The 6,000-nt window shown below is 43.7% G+C and overlaps 1 protein-coding gene across 3 annotated transcripts in view; it reads left to right on the top strand.

Moving 5' to 3' along the window:
- LOC143519673 (catenin delta-2-like) overlaps positions 1-6,000 on the top strand; it is a 174,380-nt gene that overhangs the window by 69,391 nt on the left and 98,989 nt on the right. The gene's annotated exons all lie outside the window — the stretch shown is intronic.

Here is a 6,000-nt window from a genome sequence, read left to right as displayed (position 1 = left end):
CCTGGCTGTGGAGGTCATGCAGAGGCTTTCGGTGCGTGTGGCAGGAACCATGTCAGCTCAAACCAGGGCCTCCCAGGCCAATGGAATTGCTTTCCAGTGGGGCTTCCTAAACCCTCCCAGGAGGGGGCGCTTTTAACATTTCTGCATTTTCTCTGCTACAAACGGAGCTAATTTAACTCATTAAGGGCTTCATTATGATGGTGTGTGGGAATAGGAGAGGCCCATCTTACCATGGATGCAGTCGTTACTGGGACGGAAAACCGTGTCTACTGGTACAGCATGTTTTAGAAGCGTTCAGGAACTGCACAGGTAATCAGTGGCATCATTTTCATCTCCTGTGGTGGAGATTTTGAAATTCCCATGGGGAGCCAGCCTACCTGGTACCCCCCCCCCCCCCCCCCCCCCCCCCCCAGCACCAGCTACTAATTTTTTAGTCCACCATTGTCGCCGTTACGTATCTTCAGGTGCTAGTGCTTGTTTGTGTTAATGGGCATCCCTTGGGAGTGAGGCAGCCCCCGGCGAGATGGGTCATGAAGGCGGAGCCGAGGATGAGGTCACAGCGAGGCGGGGTCATGAAGGCGGAGCCAAGGATGGGGTCACAGCTAGGTGTTTGAACTTGATAACCGCTAGTTTGCGGGGGACTCTCACCCCACTCCCCCCATATCCCCCACAGCCCGGAAACATATGCGCTAACTAACGCGACGTCTTGTGGAAGGAAGAATGATTAATCGCAGTGACTGCTGCCAGCCGCGTGCGTGAGTTAATTAAAACGCCCGACAGCAGCAGCCCTGTGTCCTGTCTGCCTAAATCAAAGGAGCTTCCACTTCCTGAAGCAGACGGTGAAAACATAATCATCTATAGGCAATTTGGGGTGGCAGGGGGCGGGGCCTCCTCAAACAGGAAGTCCTTACTGCAATTTATTTGTTTGTGGCCTGAGTAGTTTGGATTAGTTGTGCGCTAGTATCGATTGGGAAGTTGGTCAAATGGGGCTTCATCAAAACTGCTTCCCACAGATTCCTGCTGGATCACCGGGCATCCGTGTTCCTCCCCAGTCTGGGGAAAACAAATCCGTGTTCAAAGCCCATCAATTACTCATCTTTTGAGTGTTTTCAGGCAGCTGAATGGGACGTAAAGTGTAATGGCTGGTATATGGAGACTCACTGTGCACCACGCCCACACGATAAGTCATTTGGACAGTAAACGCATTTCTATGAGGAAGCCCACATCCACTCGGTAATACCCAATAAAAACGACCCCCGCCGTCAGGGGCCGTGGGGACGTGGTATTCTTCATATTCGACTGGTGCCTGGTGCTTTTTACAGGAGAAAATGATTCACTTATTCCTGCATCTCGTCCTGTATGTTATTGCTCTGCTGTCTCCGGGTCCAGGGAGAGTGGGCATTGTAAACACTGGCACCAGGTCTGTGTGGAGACACCTAGCACTGCAGTAGATGTACTAGATCTTTACACCCCACACCACAACCCTCACGCCCCAACCAAGCCCTGCATCTAATGAGAGAGCCACTTTTGCCACAGATATAAAAGTTTCAGGAAGACTTTGTGCACATCTGAGAGGAATGTTTTCACAAAAACACATTGCAGTGTTAAATGTTAAACACTGAGGTTTCTGAGTTTAGAGAAGGGCTCTCTCTCAGCGTACGCCTGCTGTATGAGAGGGGGTTTGGCAGAAGGAGCGTTTGGCGCAGGACAACGTCAACATCCCAATCTTCTCACTTCCTGTCAGTCGCTGGTACTTAACTGCTGGAAACAATCTGCTTTTAGTACAAACAATAGTGCTTTTGGTACAAACAATAGAGCGTTTAGTACAAACAATAGTGCTTTTGGTAAAAACAATAGAGCGTTTAGTACAAACAATAGTGCTTTTGGTACAAACAATAGTGCGTTTAGTACAAACAATAGTTCTTTTGGTACAAACAGTAGTGCGTTTAGTACAAACAATAGTGCTTTTGGTACAAACAATAGTGCTTTTAGTATCTTAAACATCGTGGCCATGCGACATGCAGGATAATGATCGTGTGGCTTTCTGGGTGTGTGTGTGTTTTTCACATGGTGACCTGGGTATGTTCATGCACATGTTTATCTACACATTTATACAGGCTGAAATAACTGGTCTCAGGGGAGTCTGTCCAAGGCAGTGATACCCCAACCCCCTGCACGCATGCGTACACACACACACACACACCACACACACACACAGACCTGAGCTGATGCCAAACTAGGGAACACACCAGTCTTTCTCATCCTCCCAAACCCCAGCACAGAAAGGCATTATCTCTCTGCAGTCTCCTTACTGAAATAATAATTACAGCCTAATGGAATAATGCAAATGAATTGCTTTTTATAATTAATAAATAATCAAGTGTTACCATATCGGTTCTCTATTAATTGCTCTTCTGCATAATGATCAGTAATTTCATAACCATGTCCTAAACCATCATGGTAAATACATTTTAAGGATTAATTAATTAATTCTTATTAAATACTTATTTACTAAACAATAAGAAATCACATGCTGTTATTTTCATTTTTTTTATTAGTTTCTCATCATAACTGCAAGGGCCTTTGCAAGGAGAGTTATAGAGACTACAATCAGTTTCAACTTTACTTTCATTATTTCACAGGATAATTGGGTTTAGAAAAGTAGTGGTGTATTTTGAAAATCATTGCACTGGCATTTTTCCATGCGAGTGTAATTAAAGAAAGCACTACAGAACAGTAAATGCTCTTGATGGAAAAATACTTCATAGTATTGGTTTTTAAATTATAACAGTAAGGCATGTATATAGGCATGTGCAATACAAACATTTATTATGCCAATATTTACCTTGCCTTTTATCATGGCTTATGATATCACAGTATGGTCAAAAAAACAACAACAACCAAACAACAAAATGGCTTGCTTTAAGCTAATGTTACTGCATCCTGTTGTACAGAACTTTTGTGTTGGTACTGGCGTATTTTCATTAATTTCCAGCTACTTGAGTGGTCATCTGTTTGGCAGTAAATGATGTGACTGCTTAAATTAAGATGCTATGCAGTATTCGTTTAAAATGAACATGTGACAGAACTCAATATTATAACGCTACCTGTTAGATACTTGCTGGACATTATATTTCACTTTTCTTGGGTTAACAGGACAATGAAGCTTCTTGTATGTTAATTGCTGATCAGTTCTGTTCTGGTTCACTTCACTTCTGGCCAGGACCAGGTTAAGATATGAGCTCTTAATTGTCACCTACAGGATCATACACTAACAGTACTGTTTATCAGTAGCTGTAGTTTTGCAGAATATATGATGATGAATGTTAGCAATTACAGTACAACTGGTTATGTTTTTAACCAGGATAAATTGCAAATAAATAAAACGACAGCTTAATAATACACAATGGCATATCAGCATTTAAAATAAATACTTATTGCGTCTTACCAGTTAGTAGCAATGAAGCTCTGAATCTTCTCAAACGTAGCTCAAACTCAGCTCAAACTTAGCTCAAACGTAGCTACATCAGGTGAACTTGGCAGGCGCAGAGATGACGGGCTTTATTACAGAAACTAAACGAACAACCAAACAAGACTAACGCCAGGAAGAGGGAAACACACATGAGCCAAGAGCCAAAACAAAACAAACATGGAACTAACAAAAACACGACAGTGCAGAACACACACCAAGATGCACCATGAAACGATGACCCACGCTGGAGACTAGACACCACAGGCATTAAATACACAGGACCTCAACTAAGACACGTGTGGGAACAATAATCATGGGCAGGGTTAGAAATAAAAGTGGGACAAACAGGCAGGGAAAAACACTGACACACGGAACAGGACGACTTTAACAAGATTGACAGCTATTGGGGGGCGGAGCTTAGACGTGGCAGCAAGGATCCACTATGATCCACTATGATCTTTCCATTGACAGTCACCACTTTTCATAAATGTTCACTTGGTCTTCGTAAACGATTCACCGGTGTTTAGTGTACTGACTGGAGATTCACATAACATGCTGGTAGGCTCTGTTTGCTCTACACATACTGTTATTGTTAGGAAGGTTTAGCTGTTAAAACGCCGTACTGTTCAAATGGAATCACATGCTTACCTAAAGTATGCTAAACTGGCAGGGAGCTGAGCCAGCACATTGCTTGTGTTGGCCAACTTTGAAGCTTGACACACAGGGAATCATCTGCGATTACCTGTCCCTCATTTCAACTGTAGAAATACAGCTTACTTCCAAACTTCTGATTTAAACTTTTTGCTTTTTTCTTTCTCTCTTTTTTTCTTGCTTTTTTTTGATGGAGGGTAACACTCAGGGTTCATGTCCTCTTCCACCAAGCTCTGGTATCTGTGTTTCCTTCTCTCTCACAGCAGAGAGGACAGTGACAGTGATCAGAGTGACAGTCGTGACACAGCAGCGCGCGAGACGCTAATGAAAAAGGGTGCCAAGTGTCTCTGGTGAAATAAGCCACTTTTTAAAAATGCACTGTCCATGATACCGTACGTGTTTCATATTGTGATGCTACCTTATCATCTTATCGGTAAGCTACATAAATTTTAATATGTCTAGTCCTGTTTAATTAATATGTAATGAATAGTATAGACATGAAAACCAAATGTTTCCTTCCGTGTGAGTCATCCTGCCACAATCCTGAACCTTCTGGTATCAAGAATCAGTGTTAACTACATCTTAACTCCGCTTAAGCAGTTCCTGGTTTAATTGTTTATTCTGCATGTGGGAACACAAACAATAATATGCAATAAATGTCTTATTCACATCAGAAAGAACAGTTAAAAGAACTGATAGAGATGTAGGTTCAACAGTGGATGAAGACCAGGTCATTATCCTTTCATAAGCGCAGTAGTTTATTATAGTTATGAATAATTTAGGAATATGGTAACACTTGATTAATTATTGCGTAGTAAAGTTCTTTAATGTTTTCCTCACAGTGTGATGTCTTGAAGTCTTTGTAGCCTGTTTTAGTCATGTCTCTCAAATGAGGCAGGCTCAGTGTTTATCGCTTCAGGTGCTTACAGCTCCATCACACATCAGATCATCACACACTGGTCAACGCGCTAGTCAACATGCTAGTCAACACGCTAGTCAACACGCTAGTCAACACTCTAGTCAACACGCTAGTCAACATGCTAGTCTTCCTGCAGTGAGGAGTGATTCATGAAGAGATGGTATTTTAACAGTCCATTACTTACTGGTAGGCTAATACGTGTGCTAATGTGTAAAGCGATATGCCTTTTGGTATGTGTATTCACTCTCTTTCATGCATGCACACATACACACGTGCGCACACACACACACACACACACACACACACACACACACACACACACACACACACACACACACACACACACACACACACATTTAGTTCCCGACAGCTGTAGATCAAATGAGGCCACTAATTGAATGTGATGGCTTGGGCCCGGGCGGTGGCGACAGTGCTGTGATTTAGAGTGATGGCATGTGTGAATCCATAATCCACACCAGCACACTCACAGCCACTGTACAAGGGGATTAGCAATCAGAACCTCAACCCCCCCCCACTCCCCACCACCTCCCAGTGGGCGGAGATGAAGGAAGCATGTGTGTGTGCGTGTGTGTGTGTGTGTGTGTGTGTGTGTGCGTGCGTGCGTGTGTGCGTTCGTGTGTGGGTGTGCGTGTGTGTGCGTGTATGGGTGTGCGTGTGTATGTGTGTGTGCGTGTGTGTGTGTGTGTGTGTGTGTGTGTGTGCGTGCGTGCGTGTGTGTGTGCGTTCGTGTGTGGGTGTGCGTGTGTGTATGGGTGTGCGTGTGTATGTGTGTGTGCGCGTGTGTGTGTGTGTGAGGAGGAGAGAACTGTAGCACAACTAACATGATCAAAAGAGCACGTTTATCCCAAGATGAAGTAATTATGATTTTTTACGTTTTCTGGGCGATTCGTATCATCCTCCTGACCCCTCAGGCTGTTAGCTGAGCTCTCAGTGCCAA

The sequence above is a fragment of the Brachyhypopomus gauderio genome, chromosome 7 (genome assembly GCF_052324685.1).
Source record: "Brachyhypopomus gauderio isolate BG-103 chromosome 7, BGAUD_0.2, whole genome shotgun sequence".
Taxonomy (NCBI): Eukaryota; Metazoa; Chordata; class Actinopteri; order Gymnotiformes; family Hypopomidae; genus Brachyhypopomus; species Brachyhypopomus gauderio.
This window is presented reverse-complemented; position numbering and strand designations above follow the sequence as displayed.